We start from the raw sequence: 25,937 nt of genomic DNA, 5'->3' as shown, positions 1-25,937 counted from the left end.
TAAAAAAATATTCCATTCCGTTTTTTATTCCATATTCCATTCCATTCTCTGCTCTATGCACCATAGATAAATTCCTTCTCCAATCACAATTGGCTAATAAAGAATTCCATTCCATTCCATATTCTATTCTGTTCTGTTCTGTTCTGTTCTGTTCTGTTCTGTTCTGTTCTGTTCTGTTCTGTTCTGTTCTGTTCCGTTCCGTTCCGTTCCGTTCCGTTCCATTCTGTTCTCCATTCTGTTCCTGTCCTGTCCTGTCCTGTCCTGTCCTGTCTTGTCCTGTCCTGTCTTAATCTTTTAAGAAATGTTTTCAAGAACAGATTCCCCATTTTTTCTCCGCCAACTGTCAATTCCATACCTCTTGCAGAGATCGAAAAAAAAATCCATCTGATCCCAAATCTCAAGGATGCTGCAAAACCTTTCCAGTTTTAACGAGGATAACAAGAATTCAGCCTCCGTGGTTTATTTCCTCTGCAAAAGCTTAGGCCACAATAAAGCAGTGTTTGATTTTTTATGGTGCCTTAAATTGTCCTCGTGTCAGTAGTGAAAGGCTGACACCGGTGGCTGCCACTGCAGGTCTTAAATTAGTTTCAGTTTTCTGCTTCCCCCCACCCACCTTGTATATTTTCATTCCAAACCAGCTGTGTTAGCAAAACAAGTAGCGATAAAGATGGGAGATTGTGTGATCTTTTCAGGCAGGCACTGGGATGGCCAGGAAAAAAAACAGAGGTGCCAATTCTTAAATTCTTATTAAGCAGGATTCCAGTTGGGTTGGAAATCTTCATGGTTTAGCGTAGGGAAGTAGTTTAGGGTAGGGAAGTACTGTATTTTCAGAGTATAAGATGCACCAGAGTATAAAATGCACCTTAGTTTCTGGGGAGGAAAATAAGAAAAAAGCTGATTGGCAGGTGGATTGGCCTCCCGGAATACCCCCAATCAGGTGTTCCCAGAGGTGAATTTTAGCAAGAGGTTCCTTGGTTGTGAGCTCTGTGCTTTGCTTTTTTTGCCTTTTTTTTCTGCCTCTGAAACTCTGTTTCAGAAAAAACTTTTTCTGCCTCTGAAAGCCTCTGAAACAGTTTCAGGAAAAAAATGAAATTCTGTTTGGGAGCTTCTTTTCTGAAGCTCTGTTTGGAGGCTTTTTTTCTGAAGCTCTGTTTGGGAGCTTCTTTTCTGAGGCTCTGTTTGGGAGCTTCTTTTCTGAGGCTCTGTTTGGAGGCTTTTTTCTGAAGCTCTGTTTGGGAGCTTCTTTTCTGAGGCTCTGTTTGGAGGCTTTTTTTCTGAAGCTCTGTTTGGAGGTTTTTTTTCTGAAGCTCTGTTTGGGAGCTTCTTTTCTGAGGCTCTGTTTGGGAGCTTCTTTTCTGAAGCTGTGTTTGGGAGCTTCTTTTCTGAAGCTCTGTTTGGAGGCTTTTTTTCTGAAGCTCTGTTTGGGAGCCTTTTTCCTGAAGCTCTGTTTGGGGGCTTCTTTTCTGAGGCTCTGTTTGGAGGCTTTTTTTCTGAAGCTCTGTTTGGGAGCTTCTTTTCTGAAGCTCTGTTTGGAGGCTTTTTTTCTGAAGCTCTGTTTGGGAGCTTCTTTTCTGAAGTTCTGTTTGGAGGCTTTTTTTCTGAAGCTCTGTTTGGGAGCTTCTTTTCTGAGGCTCTGTTTGGGAGCTTCTTTTCTGAAGCTGTGTTTGGGATCTTTTTTTCTGAAGCTCTGTTTGGGAGCTTCTTTTCTGTAGCTCTGTTTGGAGGCTTTTTTTCTGAAGCTGTTTGGGAGCTTTTTTTTCTGAAGCTCTGTTTGGGAGCTTCTTTTTTTTTTTTTTTTTTTTTATTCAAAAAGTTTTACAAAATTTTTTTTCCCCCTTTCCCCCCCTCCCCCCCCTCCTTCGCAACCCCTCCCCGACTTCCCGGAACGAGCACAAGGTATAGTTAAAATAAAACAAACATATGCTAAAAATTTTCGTCCCAACTTAATTATACCCTACAATCATCAATTCCTAACTTCCCCAAAAGCAATCAAAATAATACATCATAATCATTCAAAACAGTCTGATAACTCTTAGTCTGATATCTCGTTGAATATAGTCAATCCATTTTTCCATTCCTTTAAGTATCTTTCTTGCGTATTGTCTTTCAAAAGGCTGATATCTTCGCCATCTCAGCCAAATTGGCAACTTTCAATATCCATTCTTGTATTGTTGGTACTTCTTTTTCTTCCAATATTGTCCTATTAGTAATCTTGCTGCAGTTATTAGATTTAAAATCAATTTAGTCTCAATTACTGTACAATCCGTAATAATTCCCAACAAGAAAAATTGCGGCAGGAACTTTATCTTCTTTTCAGAACATTTTGTAAAATCCACCAAATTTTTATCCAAAAGGCCTTTATGTCCTTACAAGTCCACCAAATGTGAAAATATGTAGCGTCATCACAATTACATCTCCAACATTTTGCTTGCATTTCTGGATACATACGATAATTTTTAGGATCTAGATGCCATCTATAAAACATTTTATAAAATTTTCCCTCAGATTCTGTGCCTCGTGAATTTAACATTTCTAACCCAAATTCTTTCCCACGTTTCCAATAATATTGGCTCCTGAAAATTTTGTGCCCACTTTATCATACAGTCCTTTACCAAGTCCCTTTCAGAATCTATTTCAAGTAACACATTATACAATCTCTTTATATGCTCCTGAGACTGATTTCTAATTTGCTTTACCAAATTTCCCTCGTTCTGCTCTATACCAATTTTTTGATCTCCCTTCCATCTAGCATGTAATTGCTCATATTGAAACCAAGTATAATTTTTCCCTTCCTCTCTTAATACTTGCAGAGATTTTAACTGCAAATTACCTCTTTCAGTATACAAAAGATCTTTATATGTAATCATTTCCTGCTTCTGTTCTATGTTTATATTTTCTACTGTATGTCTAGGACATGCCCATATAGGAACCTTATAATTTAGTTTATATGAGTATTTTTCCAAACACGCAGAAGGGCATTTCTTAGCACATGATTTTTAAAGGCCTTATCCACTTTTTGTCATAAATTAAATATGCATGCCATCCATATAACAAATCATAACCTTCTATATTCAAAATTCTGTCCTCTGTTAAATTAAACCAATCACTTATTGCAGTGGGAGCAGCTGCTTCATAATATAATTTAAAATTAGGCATTTATAAACCTCCCTTTCCGAGAATCTTGAATTATTTTCATTTTAACCCTAGCTTTTTTACCTTCCCATATAAATTTGTTAATTCCCTTCTGCCATTCCTCAAGATTCTTATCTTTCTTAATTATTGGTATCATCTGAAAGAGGAATAAAAATCTAGGTAAAACATTCATTTTAATAGCAGCAATTCTCCCCAGCAAAGATAATTGCAATTTTTTCCAAACAATCAACTCCTTCTGAACTTTTTGCCATAAAACCTCATAGTTATTCTTATACAATTTCACATTTGATGACGTAATATAAACACCTAAATACTTAACCTTCTTTACAATTTCAAATCCTGTTACTTCCTCTAGTTTTTCTTTCTGTTGTCTGGCCATATTTTTTATTATCACTTTTGTCTTTTTCTGATTTACCTTAAACCCTGAGACATTCCCATATTGATCAATTATTTCCAACAAAGATTTACTAGAATTTATAGGGTTTGTTAAAGTAATCACCAAATCATCTGCAAAAGCTCTTAACTTATATTCATACTGTCTAACTCTAATTCCCTCTATCTCCTTTACTTCTCGTATTTTATCCAATAATGGTTCTAGAGTTAAAATAAACAATAATGGTGATAAAGGACATCCCTGTCTTGTTCCTTTCGCAATCTTAAAAGGTTCTGTTAAGCTACCATTGATTATAATCTGTGCTGTTTGCTCTCCATAAATTGCCCTAATTATTCTTAAAAAACCATCTCCAAATTGCATCTTTTCTATTAATTTAAATAAAAAATCCCAATGCAATCGATCAAAAGCTTTCTCTGCATCGAGAAAAATAAATGCTGCTGGAATAAAATTTTTCTTTTCTAAGTACTCCAGTAAATTAACAATCTGCCTAACATTATTCCTCATCTGTCTCCCTTTTATAAATCCAGATTGATCATTATGAATTCTTCGCTGCAGAATCAACATTAATCTATTAGCTATTATTTTAACAAAATCTTATAATCATTATTTAAAAGTGAGATTGGCCTATAATTCCCAGGTTTAGAACAATCCTGTTCCTCTTTTGGTATCAATGAAATAAAGAGGTTCTCCATGAGGGGAATTCTCCTAGTTGTATCTGATTAAATAATTCCTTAAGTGGACCTAACATCTCATCCTGTAAATTCCTATAATAACTAACTGTAAGCCCATCCGTACCAGGAGTTTTCCCATTTTAATTGTTTAATTACCAAAATAATTTCTTCCGAGGTTATAGGCCGATTCAATTCATCCGTTTGTTCTAAAGTTAAATTTTTTACCTTATATTCCTTCAAATACTTATCAATATCCCTATTCGATATATTATCTTTAAGATATAAATTTGTATAATATTCTAAAAAGCTTTTTAATTTTATCCTGTTGATATCTCTCTTTACCTTTGTATTCTATTTTTCTATAGTACGTTGTTTTGTCTTTTCCTTAAAGTGTATGCTAACCACCTACCAGGTCTATTTGCGTTACAAAAGTATTATGTTTGGCATATTGTATATTTGTTGCCACCTGATCAGCCATTATCATATTAAATTGATTCTGTAGTAACTTTATTGCATCTTTAAGTTTTTGATCATGTGGGTTATGTATTAATAATTGTTGTTTCTTATAAATTTCCTCTTCTAAATACCTACGCTGTCTTTGTTGCTTATTTCTCTGTCTATTATTAAGATATATTAATACACCTCTCATAAAAGCTTTACTGCAGTCCCAAACCATTTCTATCGATGTTTCATTATTCAAATTATAATCAAAAAATTCTTTCATCTGCTTTTTACATTGATTTACATTATCCTGATATCTAAACAAATTTTCATTTAATCTCCAAGTTCTTCTACCCTCTTTTCCATATTGCAATTCCATCCAAACAGGACTATGATCAGACAAACATCTTGGAAATATCTTAGTTTTCTTCACCCTAAAAAGCAAATCATTAGAAATTAAAATAAAATCAATACGTGAGAAGGATTGATGCCTATCAGAGAAAAAAGTATAGTCTCTTTCCTCCAAATTCCGCAGTCTCCATACATCTCTTAACTCAAAATCTTCTATCATATCAAAAAAGGATTTAGGCAGCTTTGCATGTGCAGGTATCTTCTTGGAAGAAGTTCTCTTGTCCTTTCGTGTATCTATTACTCCATTCCAATCTCCCAATATAATACACGATTTATAATCCCATAGGATCAACTTATCATATAACATTCTATAAAATTTTTCTTGTTGCTGGTTGGGTGCATATATACCAAGCAAGAGAGTCCTTTTTGTTTCTATTGTAAGTTCAATAGCAATATATCTTCCATAAATATCTGCCTCTATTAACTTGGCTGGTATATCTTTTCTCAAATAAACCACTATGCCATGTTTTTTCTCCAAAGCTGAAGCAACAAAATGTTTACCTAACTTTGAGTTTATTAGGTACTTTTGATCTGATAATTTAATATGCGTTTCTTGTAAGCAAATAACATCATTTTAAATTGTTTCAAATAATGAAATATTTTCTTCTCTTCTGAGCTGAGTTCAAACCATTGACATTCCAAGTCAAGATTTTATTTGCCATTACTGGGCTGCTGAAGCCTTTGGGCAATCAACTGAAGATCGTCCTCCCGTATCTTGACGTGCTCCTCCACCGCTTCTGTAGCAGAATCCTGAACTTTACTTTGAGTTTGTTGCTCCTTTTCTTTACGCTTAAGGGCTCCTCGTCAGTCTTTGTTCTTGTGGTTGTTCCTCTGATGGTAACATCACTGGAATCACCTCAGCTTCCACACCCATTTGAGTCTCTTGAATTCTTTTTTCTATTATTTCTATTTCAAATTTCAGCACTGTAGAAAGAAAATCTTTGGCCTTAAGCACTGTGTCAATACGATATCTTCTTCCCTGATAATACACTGTCAAGCCAACTGGAACCTCCCATCTAAATTGAATCTGGTATTTCTTAAGTTCTTGTGTAAAAAATGTAAAGTCTTTTCTATCCCTTAACATCTTGGGAGGGATCTCTTTCAAAACCTTCAACTCCTGTTCCCCTATTTTCAAGTTTTTCTGAAAAGCAACTTGCAAAATTTGATTCCTCACTGTTCTTTTCAAAAAATAAACCACAATGTCTCTAGGAAGTTTCTTTTGCCTAGCAATCCAAGAATTAACTCTATAAATTTTGTCAATTTGATAAGCAACCTCTTGTGGATCAAGTTCAATAAATTCAGCCAGAGCTTCTGATAAAATTTTTTTTAAATCTTCCCCTTTGTCTTCATTCAAACCTCTAATTCTCAGAGCTCCTTCCATCATTCTATACTGCATCACCACCACTTGATCTTCATTTTATCCAATTTGATTTGCATTCCCCATTCTATTTTCTATTTGTTGATTTGACTGAACAATTTCTTGCACCTCCTCCTCCACCACCTCCAGTCTTTTGCCAAACCTTGAAAAGCCATTAAGATATCTTCTCTTATTTTTTTATTATTCTCTTTTATTTCTTCTCTTATTTTCTCATTATTATCCATAATCTCCTTAAACCTTTCTTCAGACACTTTCCCTTGCTCTTTAATCAGATCTTCTAAAGCTGGTTCAGAACCCCTTCTGCCCCCAGTCTTAGGTGGTTTAGTAGCCATTTCAGTTTTAAAATTCACAAAATATAAGTCTAGAAACTTCTCTTCTCCCCTTTAAGTATAGGAGAGCTCAGTTCACTTCATTAAAATCCACACATAACATTTCTTATCTTCTTAGTTGCACAGACTGTTTAAAATTCCATTCGTCATTTTCACTCCCGTTCAGGCGCCATTTTAGAGTCAATTAGAACAAAGGAAAAAAAAAAATTCTCTTTTTTAGAAAGTAGAAGTCAGGAAATCAAAAATACTTGCAATCCAATAATCGTCCGCTTGCACTCATTCCGTCTGCTTAAAGAGATCCATAAAGATAAGACAATTAGCAGAGATGGACACCTTCTTCTTTTCCTGCTTTTGCAGAGACGCACTGAAGTCGGAGATGGCAGAAATATTTATGGGACCCCTCGACCCTTCGAAGCTCTGCTTAATTAAAACAAAGCCTCTGGGGAGGTCTACCAACATTCCTGCGCTCTTATCTTTTCTCTTTCATCCAGAGAAAAAGATTAAAGCCGGCTTTTCCTGGCTTTACGATGTTCAGTGCGGAGCCCCTTTAATTAGGGCTCAGCGAAGGGGTGGAGCCACCCAGAAGTCTCTTTGGGAGCTTCTTTTCTGAAGCTCTGTTTGGGAGCTTTTTTTCTGAAGCTCTGTTTGGGAGCTTCTTTTCTGAGGCTCTGTTTGGGGGGCTTCTTTTCTGAGGCTCTGTTTGGGGGCTTTTTTTCTGAAGCTCTGTTTGGAGGCTTTTTTTCTGAAGCTATGTTTGGGGGCTTCTTTTCTGAGGCTCTGTTTGGGAGCTTTTTTTCTGAAGCTCTGTTTGGGAGCTTCTTTTCTGAAGCTCTGTTTGGAGGCTTTTTTTTCTGAAGCTCTGTTTGGGGGCTTCTTTTCTGAGGCTCTGTTTGGGAGCTTTTTTTCTGAAGCTCTGTTTGGAGGCTTCTTTTCTGAAGCTCTGTTTAGAGGCTTTTTTTCTGAAGCTCTGTTTGAGGGCTTCATTTCTGAAGCTTCCTTTCTGATGCTTTTGTCAGCCTCTGAAACCTCCGTTTGAGAAGTTGGGCAAGGCTACATTTGGAGTATAAGACTCATCCAGATTTTCACCCTCTTTTTCTGGGGAAAAAGGTGCCTCTTATACTCCAAAAAATATGGTAGTTGTCAGAAAATTGGCATCTGCTTAAAATCTAAAACAGTTCTTCAGAATTCTCATCAAATCTCCTTAGCAAGAGACATTGGGAAGAAGGATGATATGCAAGCTTTCCAGTAATTGCCCACTGAGAACCAATACATGTAATATTGTTTTTATTTATTTATTTATTTATTTAGTTAGTTAGTTAGTTAGTTAGTTAGTTAGTTAGTTAGTTAGTTTGACAAACATGTACAAGATAGCAGGTATAAATATGAACACAGACATGAACGTAGGAGAGGAATACAAATAAATGGGGGCAGTAGGACAGGGATGGTAGGCACGCTGTTGCGCTTATGCACTCCCCCTTTACAGACCTCTTCGGGATGGGGTGAGGTCCATGGTAGACAGGTTAAGGTTGAAGCTGTTGGGGTTTGAGGCTGTAACAACGGAGTCGGGTAGAGCATTCCAGGTGTTGACCACTCTGTTGCTGAAGTCGTACTTTCTGCAATTGAGTTTGGAGCGGTTTACCTTGAGTTTGTAGCGATTGTTTGAGCAAAACTCACTTAACAACTTACTTTACTTAGGAACATAAATTTTGGGCTCAGTTGTGGTTAAAAGTCAAGGACTTACCTGTATGTCCCTGCGTTATACTTTGCTAGCATCCAGGAAAAAAATAATTTAAGATGTGCCACTTGTACATTTACAAAACAGATGTGTAAAATGGATCATTCATTGTGGTTTCTCGCCCAATGCAGGAATCCAAACCCAAAATTTGCACAAGACAAGTTCATTTAGATATCTTTTATGGGAGCCATGGCAGCTCCAGATGTTAGCCATGAAGTTCAAAAGAGATTTCTGTAACTGAGCATGCTCCTGACCTGTGGACTACAATTCCCAGAATTCCTCAGCCACTAGAACCACCATTGAGTTTTTAATGCAGCCTTCTAAAGACTTCCCGTATTGGGAAAGCTGAACTGAAAGAAAGGGAAAATGTGTGTGAACTCAGAAAAAAAGTATTTTGGCTTGAAAGAGTCATGTAGTTGTGTAGTTGTGTCACAATTACATTTTTGCATATTTTCACACATGACGGACAGTGGTGGGATTCAATTTTTTTTACTACCGGTTCTGTGAGCGTGGCTTGGTGGGCGTGGCTTGGTGGTCATGTGATTGGGTGGGCGTGGCTTGGTGGTCATATGACTGGCTGGGGTGGGGCAACCTGGGTGGGGCGGTGCCAATCAGAGATGGTATTTGCCGGTTTGGCGAACCAGTCCAAATTTCCACTACCAGTTCGTCCGAACTGGCTTAATGCCACCTCTGATCCCAGTGCATTTCCTCCACTTAGAGTCATTTGTTTAAATTAAGTAATGCATGTTTATTCAGTATAGGATCTTCCTGCACTACCTATGTTCTTCCCCCTCAACTTCTGTGCAGGGAGCAATTTTCAGATCCCCAAACTTTCAAAATTGGCATTCAACAGCTGTTATTATTTAAAACAATCTGCCACCAAAATGTTATTTGTCTTTCCTCCAGATTATATTTCTGTAGTGGAGGCAGTATTTGGTCCAGGGAGGTATAACAGGTTTAAGATCTATTATGTCATTTGGATATGAGTGGAGACGCAAATGGTCAGGATCATTGGAGCAGCAGAAATGAAAATTGGATTATATTTATTGCACGCTACCCATTTCCTTGGATGATATACAAAAATAGAGCGAAAGTTGTTTGCAGATAGCCTGAAATGCATCACCGTGGAGAGAGAGGCCGTGTATTATCTTTATTGTACAGGGGGAAAAATTGAGAGATATTCATGTGTTCAGGAAAGGATTTTGAGAGGAATTGTTGGATTCTCATTGACTTCAGCAAAGAATGGAATGGGAGGGGAGGGGAGGGGAGGGGAGAGGAGAGGAGAGGAGAGGAGAGGAGAGAATAGCATAGAATAGAATAGCATAGAATAGCATAGAATAGAATAGAATAGAATAGAATAGAATAGAATAGAATAGGGAAGAGGGGAGGGGAGGGGAGGAGAGGAGAGGAGAGTAGAGGGAATAGAATAGGGAAGAGGGAGGAGAGGAGAGGAGAGGAAATAGAATAGGGAAGAGGGGAGGAGAAGGGAGGGGAGGGGAGGGGAGGAGAGGAGAAGAGAGAATGGAATGGAATGGAATGGAATAGAATAGAATAGAATAGAATAGAATAGAATAGAATAGAATAGAATAGAATAGAATAGAATAGAATAGAATAGAATAGAATAGAATAGGAAAAAGAGGAGGGGAGGGGAGGAGGGGAGAGGAGAGGAGAGGGAATAGAATAGAATAGGGACCAGAGGAGAGCAGGGAGAGGAGAGGAGAGGAGAGGAGAGGAGAGGAATAGAATAGGGAAGAGGGAGGGAGGAGGGAATAGAATAGGGAAGAGGGAGGAGGAGGAGGAGAGAGAGAGAGAGAGGAATAGAATAGGGAAGAGAGGAAGGGAGGAGAGGAGAGGAATAGAATAGGGAAGAGGGAGGAGAAGGAGGGAGGAGAGGAGGAGAGAGAGGAGAGAATGGAATGGAATGGAATGGAATAGAATAGAATAGAATAGAATAGAATAGAATAGAATAGAATAGAATAGAATAGAATAGAACAGAATAGAATAGGAAAAGAGGAGGGGAGGGGAGGAGGGAGAGGAGAGGAGAGTAGAGGAATAGAATAGGGACCAGAGGAGAGCAGGAGAGGAGAGGAGAGGAGAGGAGAGGAGAGAATAGCATAGAATAGAATAGGAAGAGGGAGGAGGGAGGGAATAGAATAGGGAAGAGGGGAGGGGAGGGGAGGAGGGTAGAGGGAATAGAATAGGGAAGAGGGAGGAGAGGAGAGGAGAGGGAATAGAATAGGGAAGAGGGGAGGGGAAGGGAGGGGAGGAGAGGAGAGGAGAGGAGAGAATGGAATAGAATAGAATAGAATAGAATAGAATAGAATAGAATAGAATAGAATAGAATAGAATAGAATAGGAAAAAGAGGAGGAGAGGAGAGGAGAGGAGAGGGAATAGAATAGGGAAGAGAGGAAGGGAGGGGAGAACAGGAAAATTAGACTAGACTAGACTAGACTAGAAGAGAGGAGAGGAGAGGAGAGGAGAAGAGATGGGACGGAAGATGGGAGAGGTTGTCACTGGTCAGGTGATCGATCACCTTTTGCAGCCTTCTGTCAAGCAGAATAGGGAAACTAGATTCCCTTAACAACCATGTAGCTAATGTAACAACTGCAGTGATTCAGTTAACAGCTGTTGCAAGAAAAGTCATAAAATGGGCCAGAACTCACTTAACAAATTTCTCACTTAGTATAACATAAATTTTGGACTCAATTGTGGTCCCTAAATCAAGGATTACCTGTATAAGAATTCAAGAGACACCAGCTGCTTCCTAGAGAAAATGGGAGACGGAATTCTCAAAAATAGCAACTCTTGACCAAGTTAGCGTGTTTTTCTATTAACGCCATCAAAGAGCAGGGCATTTCCTTATGGCTGTTCTATTTGCATATAGTCTATCATGTGAAGACAAGAACCTTGTTTGTTCACCCAAGTGTAAGATTTCAGCCTGCCTTGTGAATCCGGTGTCTAAGTTGCTGTTTAAGGAAATTACAGCCTGCCTCCGAGGTTTGAATAGAAAATTATATAACCCAACACACAAAAAGACTGTGTTTCCATCCCATTTCTGTGGTAGGTTGACGAGGCTTTTGACCTTGAGCATCTCAAGTAGTTAATTGGCAGAAGGCCTCTTGAGCACATAGAGACGGAGACACAGTGTGTGTCTGTGCGTGTATATGTGTGTGTGCGTGTGTGTGTGTTAAATTAAATTAAAAGGTTATTCTGGAAGGATATGCATGTGTGTGTATGTGTTTGACTGTATACACACACATACTCTGAATATTGTTCTATCAATCTCTATTCTACCTACTGTATGAATGTATGTATGTATGTATGTATGTATGTATGTATGTATGTATCTATCTATCTATCTATCTATCTATCTATCTATCTATCTATCTATCTATCTATCTATCTATCTATCTATCTATCTATCCTCTACTCTCTAAATAATGTGTGTGTGTGTGTGTGTATAATTTCCTATCTCTCATCTCTCTCTATATCTATCTCTCTATCTATCTCTCTATCTATCTCTCTATCTGTCTACCTACCTATCTATCTATCTATCTATCTATCTATCTATCTATCTATCTATCTATCTATCTATCTATCTATCTATCTATCCTCTACTCTCTAAATAATGTGTGTGTGTGTGTGTGTGTAATTTCTTATCCCTGATCCCTATATCTATCTATATCTATCTATCTATCTATCTATCTATCTATCTATCTATCTATCTATCTATCTATCTATCTATCTATCTATCTATCTATCTATTTATCTATCCTCTACTCTACTCTCTAAATAATGCATGTGTGTGTGTATATATATATAATTTCTTATCTCTCATCTCTCTCTATATATCTATCTCTCTATCTATCTATCTACCTACCTACCTACCTACCTACCTACCTACCTACCTACCTACCTACCTACCTACCTACCTACCTATCTATCTATCTATCTATCTATCTATCTATCTATCTATCTATCTATCTATCTATCTCATCATTCTCATACCATAGAAATTATCTCTCTTTCTGTTTCTCTCTCTTTCTCTCTCTTCTATCTCTCTACCGTGCCTCTATCTTCATCTTTTCTTTCTCTTCTCTCTTCTCTCTCTCTCCCTCGCTCTCTCGCTCTCTCCTTTTTACCTCCCATAAATATTTCTTCAGTCCAAAAGTTGATTTAGTACTCCTCTGTGCCCACATGCTCCTGCTACACCATTTGTGTTCAGCCATGCAACGCAATTTATGATACAATATCTGCGTCCCTTCGGTAATAGCAGTATAATTACACTTGATAAGAAGCTCTTGAAATCTGACTGGTTTGGGGATAGAGAAAGAAAAAACTTTTTTTAAAAAAGAGAGAGAGATTAATCTGCCTTTTATCTACTCTTAATATAATGGGCATTGTTCTGTATAAATGGATCTATTTCTGAATGCAAAGGCAGGAAACAATTTGGAAGTCCCACTCTGCATTTATACCTTTTTCCCACTTCCCCGCTATTTCCTTCTGCTCCTTCGCTTTTCTGACTCCGAACACTGTTGAGTAAATGAAGCTTAATATGTCACTTTCTTTGCCTGAACCCAGTAACACGCCTCCGGGGCTGGTTTCGAAAGGCAAAATACGTGAGATATTAATGAGCACACGGCCTCCTTTAAAAGTCAATTCAGGAGTCTATTATTTAACTGGAGCAGAGGGCTCGGTGTGATGGTGCGATGATTAATAAAGGGAATTGTTTGGTTCAGGATACCAAGGTATTAAACTGAAAAAGGTGGTGTTTTTTTTTTTCTTATTGGGTTCATTTCTTTTCTTTACTTTTTTTTGGGGTGTGTGTGGTGGAGAGGACGATGCAAAACTGCTTTAGCAATTATTGTTTGGGGAGGGAACAGGTCCCATTCTTGTTTCGGGGATAGCGGTATTCCAGTATTTGAGAGGTTGCTACAAAGAGACCTAAGTTCGACAAGACCTAAGTTTAACTCACAGAATCATCTATTGTAATGTCCTTCCTGTCAAAGACTACTTCAGCTTTAATTGCAATAATACAAGGGCAACCAATAGATTTAAACTTAATGTTAACCGCTTTAATCTAGATTGCAGAAAATATGACTTCTGTAACAGAATCATCAGTGCTTGGAATACTTTACCTGACTCTGTGGTCTCTTCCCATAATCCTAAAAGCTTTAACCAAAAACTTTCTACTATTGACCTCACCCCATTCCTAAGAGGACCATAAGGGGCGTGCATAAGCGCACAAACGTGCCTACCATTCCTGTCCTATTGTTTTCTTTTCTTCTTCCTATATATGTTTATATGTTTATATACTATATAATCTTTTTGTATGATGTTGTGACAAAATAAATAAATAAATAAAGAGGAAAGGGGTCAACTTATTTACTAAAGCACCAGAAGGCAAGACGAGAAACGATGGATGGAAACTCATGCAGGAGAGAAGCCACCTGGAATTAAGGAGAAACATCTTAACAGTGAGGACAAGTAACCAAGGGTGGGGGATGCAGGGGTTCGGGAAAACCTCTAGCTAAGATTCTGTGCAGTTTGGAGAACCCCCAAATCCCACTCCTGGCTGGCCTTGCTCACCCTGCCCCTCTCCTCCCGGGAATCCCCACGCAGCCTACTTTGGATGCAGGTAAGTGCAGAGCGCAAGAGGAGGCTCAGGGAGGGTGAAAAATGGGCCTACCGGAAGTTCGGGAAGGCCTGTTTCCTGCCTCCAGGGGGCCTCCAGAACCTGGGGAGGCTGTTTTCACCTTCCCAGAGGCTCATTTAAAGCTTCCAGGAGGCTTTAAAATGAAGAATTTTTCCATTTCCATTTCTAAAGTGGCCTCTGCATCCAGTAATTGAGCAGTTTTGGCACCCAGATCACTTACTATATTATTGACTTTCCCAGAATGTACAATAAATATCTTGCATGTAGTATCTCAGCTTATTTTACATTTTTTCAATCCAATGATGGTGGAGGAGGAGGAAGAGAGAGAGGAGAAGGAGAAGAAGGAAGAGGAAGACGAGAAAGAGATGGAGATGGAGGAGAAGAAAGAGTAGACAGAGATGGAGACAGAGACAGAGGAGATGAGATGGAGAAGGAGACATAGGAAGAGATGGAGGAGAAGAGGAGATGGAGACGAAGGAGATGAGATGGAGAAGGAGAAATAGGAAGAGATGGAGGAGAAGAGGAGAGGGAGACGAAGGAGATGAGATGGAGAAGGAGAAATAGGAGGAGATGGAGGAGAAGAGGAGATGGAGACGAAGGAGATGAGATGGAGGAAGAGAAGGAGAAAGAAGAGGAGATGGAGGAAGAGGAGAAATAGGAAGAGATGGAGGAGAAGAGGAGAGGGCGACGAAGGAGATGAGATGGAGAAGGAGAAACAGGAGGAGATGGAGAAGGAGGAGATGGAGACAAAGGAGATGAGATGGAGAAAGAGAAGGAGAAAGGAGAGGAGATGGAAGAAGAGGAGAAAGAGGAGGAAATGGAGGAGAAGAGATGGAGATGAAGGAGATGAGATGGAGAAGGATAAAATGGAGGAGATGGAGGAGGCGCAAAGGAGGAGGAGGAGGAGGAGGAAGAGATGGATATAGAGATGAGAAAAGATGGAGAAGGAGGAGAAAGAGAGGAAGAGGAGGAGGTGATTATTTCTTGAGGTCAAGGACCAGTCCATAAAACAACTTCCCTCCATATAGGGAATCCATGAGGATCTAGTATTAGGAAAGGAACCAATCACTTCGCAAAATTGGAGTGCAAACACGCTATGTCATATGTCAAAAATACTGGGAATGCCTTCTTGAGCAGAAGGACAGATGGCCTGAAGAAATTATGAACAGCTGCTGAAAGCAGATTACCGGTTACCGAAAGCAGCTTTAGCAGGTGAAATCAGATTTGATAAACCTATAAAGGAGAGACCGGTGAATTCCTTCCCGGGAGGAAGTTGCTGGTCGGTGCTAAGGCAGCTTTCCTGCTGGAAAGAAGCTGTGCGGCTTCTCAGGGAACCCCCAAGGGACGAAGAAAAGGAATGAGTCAGTCAATTTAAAAGTTAAGCACATCTACGGGAAGCCGTGTAGGTTCAGTATGGAGAACAAATTTTGAAACCAAAGTGCGCATTCAGCAGCTTGTCAAGTGGAGTGGGGTTATTTTTTCCCCCCAACATTGCTTTTATTTCCAGATTCTCTCTTGAAATTATTACCCTTCAAACAGGGGTGGGCTTCAAAACATTTTGCAAGGGATTCTCTGCCCAGTCGATAGGTGGGTGTGGCCATGATGGGCACTGCCTAGTCAACCTCCTGCATCATGTGGGGGAGCATTTTTGCCCTCCCCGGTCTCCAGAGGTTTTCTTGAGCTCCAGGAGCCAGAGGCAGGCCAGGTGGAGGACATAACGAGGCCTCCGTCCCCTGACTCTTTCCCCCCCAGGCCACGCCTCCAGACCCGGCTGATGGCAATCAGGCCTGGCTGGACCCTAGGTTTCATAGGCAGGAGAGGCGGGAACAACAGAAGCAGGGGTGGGGCAGGCCTAAGGAGTGCTGAGTCATGGAGCCACACCCCACGGGATATAAAAGCAGCAAGGGCTGTTATACCCCTTCATGGCAAGCAAATCAACTGCTTAACTAGAGCTGAAGTACTGTTTGTTCCTGGTTGACTCATTGGCATCAAGAGAGATAACAGAGGCACTTGGCAGATGCTTGCTAGTTTGCTGCCGGAAGCTGATAGTTGCCAGCTAATTAAGTCATCGCTCGGAATGAGGCGAGGGGGACAGAACAAGTGCAAACAGCCTCCCCAGGCTCTGGAGGCCCTCTTCCCAAACTTCCGGTAGGCCTGTTTTTTGCCCTCCCGGTCTCCAGAGGTTTTCTTGAGCTCCAGGAGCCAGAGGCAGGCCAGGTGGAGGAGGAGGAGAAAGAGAAGGAGAAGAAGGAAGAGGAAGACGAGAAAGAGATGGAGATGGAGGAGAAGAAAGAGTAGACAGAGATGGAGACAGAGACAGAGGAGATGAGATGGAGAAGGAGACATAGGAAGAGATGGAGGAGAAGAGGAGATGGAGACGAAGGAGATGAGATGGAGAGGGAGAAATAGGAGGAGATGGAGGAGAAGAGGAGATGGAGACGAAGGAGATGAGATGGAGGAAGAGAAGGAGAAAGAAGAGGAGATGGAGGAAGATGAGAAATAGGAAGAGATGGAGGAGAACAGGAGAGGGCGACGAAGGAGATGAGATGGAGAAGGAGAAACAGGAGGAGATGGAGGAGAAGAGGAGATGGAGACAAAGGAGATGAGATGGAGAAAGAGAAGGAGAAAGAAGAGGAGATGGAAGAAGAGGAGAAATAGGAGGAAATGGAGGAGAAGAGATGGAGATGAAGGAGATGAGATGGAGAAGGATAAAATGGAGGAGATGGAGGAGGAGATGGAGGAGGCGCAAAGGAGGAGGAGGAGGAGGAGGAAGAGATGGATATAGAGATGAAAAAAGATGGAGGAGGAGGAGAAAGAGAGGAAGAGGAGGAGGTGATTATTTCTTGAGGTCAAGGACCAGTCCATAAAACAACTTCCCTCCATATAGGGAATCCATGAGGATCTAGTATTAGGAAAGGAACCAATCACTTTGCAAAATTGGAGTGCAAACACGCTATGTCATATGTCAAAAATACTGGGAATGCCTTCTTGAGCAGAAGGACAGATGGCCTGAAGAAATTATGAACAGCTGCTGAAAGCAGATTACCGGTTACCGAAAGCAGCTTTAGCAGGTGAAATCAGATTTGATAAACCTATAAAGGAGAGACCGGTGAATTCCTTCCTGGGAGGAAGTTGCTGGTCAGTGCTAAGGCAGCTTTCCTGCTGGAAAGAAGCTGTGCGGCTTCTCAGGGAACCCCCAAGGGACGAAGGAAAGGAATGAGTCAGTCAATATAAAAGTTAAGCACATCTACGGGAAGCCGTGTAGGTTCAGTATGGAGAACAAATTTTGAAACCAAAGTGCGCATTCAGCAGCTTGTGAAGTGGAGTGGGGTTATTTTTCCCCCCAACATTGCTTTTATTTCCAGATTCTCTCTTGAAATTATTATCCTTCAAACAGGGGTGGGCTTCAAAACATTTTGCAAGGGATTCTCTGCCCAGTCGATAGGTGGGTGTGGCCATGATGGGCACTGCCTAGTCAACCTCCTGCATCATGTGGGGGAGCATTTTTGCCCTCCCCGGTCTCCAGAGGTTTTCTTCGAGCTCCAGGAGGGTGCTGTTGTGTCTGCGCCCCCCGAGCCGGGGCCCCTGCCAGAAAGTGACTCGGAAAGTGAGGGGGAAGAGCCATCAGGACTTACCTCTGGAGCACCAGCTTCCCTGGCTCAGCTCCAGGAGCCAGAGGCAGGCCAGGTGGAGGAGATAACGAGGCCTCTGTCCCCTGATTCTTTCCCACCCCCCAGGCCACGCCTCCAGACCTGGCTGATGGCAATTAGGCTTGGCTGAACCCTAGGTTTCATAGGCAGGAGAGGCGGGAACAACAGAAGCAGGGGTGGGGCAGGCCTAGGAAGTGCTGAGTCATGGAGCCACACCCCACGGGATATAAAAGCAGCAAGGGCTGTTATACCCCTTCGTGGCAAGCAAATCAACTGCTTAACTAGAGCTGAAGTACTGTTTGTTCCTGGTTGACTCATTGGCATCAAGAGAGATAACAGAGGCACTTGGCAGACGCTTGCTAGTTTGCTGCCGGAAGCTGATAGTTGCCGGCTAATTAAGTCATCGCTCGGAATGAGGCGAGGGGGACAGAACAAGTGCAAACAGCCTCCCCAGGCTCTGGAGGCCCTCTTCCCAAACTTCCGGTAGGCCTGTTTTTTGCCCTCCCTGAGCATCGGTGTGCACCCTGCACTTACCTGCATCCAAAACGGGCCGCTACTCTCTAGTAGCTTTGTTTATCCATAAATGAATACAGCTAGTCCTTGACTTAACAACAGTTCATTTAGTGACTGTCCAAAATCACAGTGGTACTGAAAATGTAACTTACAACCGTTTTTCACACTTATGACCATTGCAGGATTCCCATGGCCACACGATCAAAATCTGAACACTTAGCAACTAGCTCATATATATGTTGAGATGTCCCTGGGTCATGGGATCCCCTTTTGCGACCTTCTGACAAGCAAGGCCAATGGGGGAGCCAGATTGACTTAACTGTGCTACTAACTAAGCCAGGGGTCTCCAACCTTAGCAACTTTAAGCCTGGTGGACTTCAACTCCCAGAATTCTGGGAGCTGGCTGGGGAATTCTGGGAGTTGAAGTCCGCCTGGCTTAAAGTTGCCGAGGTTGGAGACCCCTGAACTAAGCAAGTTCAATGATTCACTTAACAACCATGGCAAAAAAGGTTGTGAAATGGGGCAACATTCACTTAATTTTAATTAGCCTTGCTTGCAACAGGAGTATTGGGCTTGATTGTAGTCATAAGTCACGGACCATCTGTGTTTGTTTGCGTATCCCACCTTTATTACTTTTAGAAATCTGTGATAGTTTTAGAAATCATTCCAACATGTAATGGCAAACAGCTCTTTGGCCAGAATCATAGAGGCATAGGGCTAGAAGGGACTCAGGAGATCTTCTAGCCTAGTGTTTCTTTATGATATGTGGGCTTCAACTTCCTGAAATCCCCAGCCAGCCATGTAGACTGGGGAATTCTGGGAGTTGAAGTCCACCTACAGCAGTGGCCAAAATTGTGGAAACCTCTTGAGAAAAGTGCATTTTTGAGGTTTGATGGCTAATAACATCATATTTTTTTTGGCATTTCAAGATAATCCTATTCTACTGCTGGAATGGCCTGGGAATAGCCCAGACCTTCACCCATTTGAAAATCTATGGAGCCAACTAAAGAAACTTATTAGTCAGAAGCGACCCAGCAATAAAAACCCAGTTAACAGAAGCCATCATTCAATCTTGGTTTCACATTATAACAGCTGAAGAACTCAAAGACTTGGTTCACTCCATGGGAAGATGTTGTAAGGCCGTAATTCATGCTAAAGGTTACCCAACTAAGTATTAACTGACGTGGTGATAATTTTTGTATATCTCGTTTTTTCTATGTTGATAATCTTTGTATATCTCATTTTTTCTATGTTGATACTTTTTGTATATCTCGTTTTTTCTATGTTGATACTTTTTGTATATCTCGTTTTTTCTATGTTGATACTTTTTGTATATCTCGTTTTTTCTACATGCTTCACTTTTCTTCTTTATATTGTAACTGCTATTCTCATAGGAAATCCTTCATAAAAGTGATTGCATTACAGTCTTGATTAAATTATCTTTCCATTGATATATAATTTTATGGTACTACTCCCCAAAAAAGTGGTGTTATTAGCTAGTTTTAGAAAATACACTTTCCACAATTTTGGCCACTACTGTATCTTAAAGTTATCAAGTTTGTCAAACACCGTTCTAGCCCAGCTCAGACTGTCCCAGATAAGTAGTTGTTGAACTTTGTCCTTGTCTTCTGAACAATCTCTCCAGTTTCGTGCAAATTCGGCTGGCGCCTCTTCTACCCCCTTATCTATGTTTTGCTAAATGCAAGCAAAATCATGTCGAATTTGACAGACAACAGCAGCAGGAGAAGGCTGGTGGGACAATGTGTGGATGTCAACATTTAGGCATGGAAACCGCCATAAATTTTGTGAGGGGAACAGCTGGAACTAGCGAGTTTAAATGTGACAGGGATGTATCTCCTTCAGCTCTCTATTTCCAGATGCTTTTCCTGGTTGCAGATTATCTTAGAAGCTTTCTCTCTTTCTCCCGAAGTAGCAAATCTGGAATAAAGCCAAACCTTGCAACTATTACATTTCACCTCTGAGATAGTGAAATTGATCTTCTAAGTAGATTTTAACCACTTTCTGTTTTTCTCTTTGCATTCTCTAGCCTTTAGCTCAAATCCCAAGCTATCTATTGAAACAGTTTAGCCAAATATATATATAAATATATATATATATATATATATATATATATATATATATATATATATATATATATATATATATATATATATATATTTGTTTTCTGAAAATAAGACACTACCAATTTTACGCGGGAGAAAACCCGAATAACCAAAGACCTATATATGTGTGTGTGTGTTTGTGTGTGTGTGTGTGTGTGTGTGTGTGTGTGTCTTTGGTTATTTGTTTTCTGAAAATAAGACACTACCAATTTTACGCTGGAGAAACCCAAATAACCAAAGACCTACATACAAACACCTGTGAAAACCTCAGAAAACAAATATATATATATTTGTTTTCTGAAAATAAGACACTACTTTGAAGCCTGAAGATGACGAATGAGACTTCGTCGAAATGTCGCCAAGACACTTCCAATTTTACGCGGGAGAAAACCCAAATAACCAAAGACCTACATACAAACACCTGTGAAAACCTCAGAAAACAAATATATATATAAACATTTATCAAGTAGCAGAACTTATAACTGCAAATTCTGATTTAAATTTGAGGCCAGTGGAAAGGAGATACGATCAGGGGTGGGGATTGCTGGGGGTTCGCAGGGGTTCGGGAGAACCTCTAGCTAAGATTCTGTGCACTTCGAAGAACCCCCAAATCCCACTCCTGGCTGGCCCCGCCCAACCCACCCTACCCCTCCCAGGAGTCCCCATGCGGCCCATTCTGGATGCAGTCAGGGCACATACGGAGGCTCGGGGAGAGCAAAAAACAGGCCTACCGGAAGTTTGGGAAGCCTGGGGCGGCCATTTTTGCCCTCCCGGAGGCTTGAGGAAAGCCTCCAGAGCCCAGGGAGGGCAGAAACGCCCCCTGCCCCACCATGGTGCAGGAGGCTGACTAGGCCACGCCCACCATGGCCACGCCCACCCAGCAACCAGGCAGAGAACCCCTTGCTAAAATTTTTGAATCCCACCCCTGGATACGATTACAGGTAATACTTAACTTACAACCACAATTATTATTATTATTATTATTATTTATTAAATTTTTATACCGCCCTTCTCCCGAAGGACTCAGGGTGGTGTACAGCCAAAGATAAAACACAATACATATACAGTTAAAACCAACAATTAAAACCTAGCAAATTACAAAAGGTGTGGAATTTCCATCATAAATTATCGCAGTCAGACCTTGAACCGGATTTATTTTTGTCACCCGTTTTACGACCGTTGTTAAGCCAGTCCAAAGTTATTAAGCGAACAGTGCAATTGTGTGAACCCATGGGTATTTATTTATTTTTTTTTGCTGAAAATTGGCCCCCCAAAAAAGGTAGCAAATCACTGTAAGACACTGTAGTTGGACATAAATGTAAGGCAATTTCATCACTTCGCTGATGAAGTTACAACATCACCAAAAAAAGTGACCGATGACTGTGTTTCAGTCTGTCGTTTGGCAGTTGACTCATATTTATGACGGTTGCTGTGTCCCGGGGTCACGTGATCTTCTTTTGAGACATTCTGACCAGCAAAGTCAATGGGGAAGCCCGATTCACTTAACAACCATGTTACTTATTTCACAACTGCAATGATTAACTTAACAGCTGGGGCAACAAAGATCATCCAATGGAGCAAAATTCATTTAACAACTGACTCGCTTAGCAGTAGAAATGTTGGGCTCAATGGTGACCCTAAGTCGAGGGCTACCTATATTGTCTTTCAGTAACGGAGATCAGATTTGAATCCAACTTGAGTGATGATGATGTGTTTAGAATCATTACAAGCATTTCCATCTGAGTTTGCTTGAAATATCATGAAATTCATGGGAATTTAGCGTGGTTAATTAAGCCAAGGAAAGGGAGGAAGTGGAACAGAGACAGGCAGAGTGGGAACAGGAGATTGATTGAGGTGATTGAATGACTTAGACAGTGGTGGTATTCAGACGGTTTTGGACCGGTTCAGGTGAACCGTTACCGGCTGCCATAATCGCGGGTGGGCCTACCCATCCACCCCGGCACTATGCCGTCCTATTTAGCCGCATTTTTGAGGCCAGGCGCATGCATGACGAACTGGTAGGAAAAATATGTGAAATCCACCACTGGATTTACATCAAAATGCTCAGTCTTACATATAGGAAAAAAGAACCCAAACACTAAGTACATACTAGAAGGACATTACCTTACAGATGACCCCATTCCCGTTAAAGACCTTGGAGTTTTCATGTCAAATGATCTAAGTGCCAAAGCCCACTGCAACTACATAGCAAAAAAGGCTCTAAGAGTTGTAAACCTAATCTTGCGTAGCTTCTTTTCCAAAAACACCACACTACTAACCAGAGCATATAAAACATTTGCTAGACCAATTCTAGAATACAGCTCGCCTGTTTGGAACCCTCACCACATCTCTGACATCAATACAATTGAACGTGTCCAGAAATATTTTACAAGAAGAGTTCTCCATTCCTCTGAAAACAACAAAATACCTTATCCCACCAGACTTGAAATCCTAGGCTTAGAAAACTTGGAACTCCGTCGCCTACGACAAGACCTAAGTTTAACTCACAGAATCATCTATTGTAATGTCCTTCCTGTTAAAGACTACTTCAGCTTCAATTGCAATAATACTAGAGCAACCAATAGATTTAATCTTAATGTCAACCGCTTTAATCTAGATTGCAGAAAATATGACTTCTGTAACAGAATCATCAGTGCTTGGAATATTTTACCTAACTCTGTGGTCTCTTCCCATAATCCTAAAATCTTCAACCAAAAACTGTCTACTATTGACCTTACCCCATTCCTAAGAGGATCATAAGGGGCGTGCATAAGCGCAAAATGTGCGTACCGTTCCTGTCCTATTGTTTTTCTTTTCTTCTTCCTATAGACATATATGCTTATACCTCCTTATATTTACCCATATATGTGTTTATATATTATATAATCTTTTTGTATGATACCTACATATATTGTTATGACAAAATAAAATAAATAAATAAATAAATAAGATGGGGTTGGTAGGTTGTGAAAAGCTGCCATAATTAGCTGCAGAACTTTGAACGGCCACTAGAGGACAGTCAAGAGACATAGCAAACTCTCTCTCCTGCCATCTAGTGGTCGTTTGGATGGCTATTGAGATTCTCAGTCATCCAGTCATGGTTGTCCCAAAGGTGCTTTTTTCAAGAGGCATCTGGACTTTCTAGACTTTTGTTTAGATTTATTGGCAACCCCGCCCCAGTGCAATTCTTGAGGCAGAGAGAGGAAAAGTAAAACTGGATTGCATTTCATTGGCCGGTGAGGTTTAGCAATTCTGGAGAAATTCTCTTACAGTAGCTGAGATGGACGCCTTTTGTGACAGTACTCATGTCTTCCTTTCTAAATATTCAGCTATCTCTAGTTTGAGTAGCTACAAGGGGAGAACAGACCTCACCCTTTCAACTGCTAGTTGTTTTGTTTTCCCAGGCCAGGTGGTTGTAAGTCACAAACGGAGTTTCTGAATTTGACCTCCACAGTAATTGACTCTTCTTCGGAGCACAGTTCTAACGTGACAATTAGATCGACCCATATGGTGACATTTTGATTCCAATACAATTAAGAGGGTGATCGTTTGCTTCAGGATATGTGACTCAACAGCTCACGTTGCTCATATCAGGAGCGTCTGCTGACACACTGGCAGGTTTTTATAGCATTTGTGTCAGGACAGACAAGCAAGTTCCATGGATGCTACAATGCTACACTGTAGGTGTTACATATAGAGTTGATGTTGGGAAACATGAAAACAGGGGTGAAATCCAGCAGGTTCCAACAGGTTCTGGAGAACCGGTAGCGGAAATTTTGGGTAGTTCAGAGAATCGGCAAATACTACCTCTGGCTGGCCCCAGAGTGGGGTAGGAATGGAGATTTTGCAATATCCTTCCCCCAGGAGTGGGGAGGGAATGGGAATTTTTCAGTATCCTTCCCCTGCCATGCCCTCCAAGCCACGGCCACAGAACCAGTAGTAAAAAAAATTGGATTTCACCACTGCACGAAAAGAAAATATTTAGAATCAAGATCACGTGAAGTGTTAATACCACTTTATAATGCCTTGGTAAGGCCACACTGGGAATACTGCATCCGGTTTTGGTCGCCACGATGTAAAAAAGATGTCAAGACTCTAGAAAGAGAGCAAAGAGCAGCAATAAAGATAATTAGGGGATCGGAAGCTAAAACCTATAAAGAACGGTTGCTAGAATTGGGTATGTCTAATTTAATGAAAAGAAGGACTAGGGGTGATATGATAGCAGTGTTCCAATATCTCAGGGGTTGCCACAAAGAAGAGGGAGTCAAGCTATTCTCCAAAGCACCTGAGGATAGAACAAGAAGCAATGGGTGGAAATTATTCAAGGAGAGAAGCAACCTGGAACTAAGGAGAAATTTCCTGACAGTCAGAACAATTAATCAGTGGAACAACTTGCTTGCAGAAGATGTGAATGCTCCAACACTGGAAATTTTTAAGGAGAGACTGGACAACTATTTGTCTGAAGTGGTATAGGGTTTCCTGCCTGAGCAGGGGGTTGGTCTAGAAGACCTCCAAGGTCCCTTCCAACTCTGTTATTCTGTTAAGATGGTTCTAATCAAGTGTTAGGCATCCTAGAACCCCACAGATATATGATTTATTTCCTCCTTCCCCTCCTCATTTTTATCCAATTAATCGAGCCATTTTGGGGGTAGTGGTTAAGGCACCAGGCTAGAAAATGGGAGATTTTGAGTTCTAATCACTCTTATGGCATGAAAGCAAGTTGAGTGGCTTTGAGCCAATCACCAGGAGACCATGAGTTCTAGTCCTGTTTTAGGCACGAAAGACAGCTAGGTGACCTTGGGCCAAGAAAGCTTGTAAAATGGGGCAAAATTCACTTAACAACTGTCTTGCTTAGCAACAGAAATTTTGGGCTCAATTGTTGTAAATGGAAGTATACCTGTACTATATTTCTGTAAGATCTTATAAACTTTGAATGAGAACATTGATACCGTGTAATATCTTGATATCTCTGGAGATTTCAGCTATTTTAAACATGTTTTTTTTTTTAAAAAAAAGATCATTTAAAAATCATTTCATATAATGTCACGGTGTTACATAACTCATCCCCTCCTAGCTGAAAAATGCAAAGGATGATAAGAATTCCCACCTAAGGCTACGAAAAGTGCCATCCAGAATAAACAAGATCAGTTCCTAAATTCTTATTTATGTTTTTCAACTTTCTGACAAACCAGACAAGCCCAGCCGATTCCAAAACTGTAGCGTTGTGTTGATCGCCAAATTCCAGTTTCTTTACTTCCTCTTCGTTTATCTCTGTTATTTTTTTTTTATTGAGCATGTATGAAATCATAAATAAATTTTAAAAAAACCAGGACCGTGATGTGTTATAATATGATTCACATCCTACATACATGGACAGGAATAAAACACCCCCCCAAAATGAACCTTGCGATAATTTAAGGTATAATCCTAGCAAATGTTCCTATCAAATAATTTGGAGGAATGGTTTTGATTTTTTTGGTTT

The 25,937-nt window shown here is 40.5% G+C and overlaps 1 protein-coding gene across 14 annotated transcripts in view; it reads left to right on the top strand.

Annotated features, from left to right (window-relative positions):
• The window catches only part of CELF2 (CUGBP Elav-like family member 2), an 823,343-nt gene that overhangs the window by 98,484 nt on the left and 698,922 nt on the right, over nt 1–25,937 (top strand). The gene's annotated exons all lie outside the window — the stretch shown is intronic.

This window comes from Ahaetulla prasina, chromosome 7 (genome assembly GCF_028640845.1).
Source record: "Ahaetulla prasina isolate Xishuangbanna chromosome 7, ASM2864084v1, whole genome shotgun sequence".
Lineage (NCBI taxonomy): Eukaryota > Metazoa > Chordata > Lepidosauria > Squamata > Colubridae > Ahaetulla > Ahaetulla prasina.
This window is presented reverse-complemented; position numbering and strand designations above follow the sequence as displayed.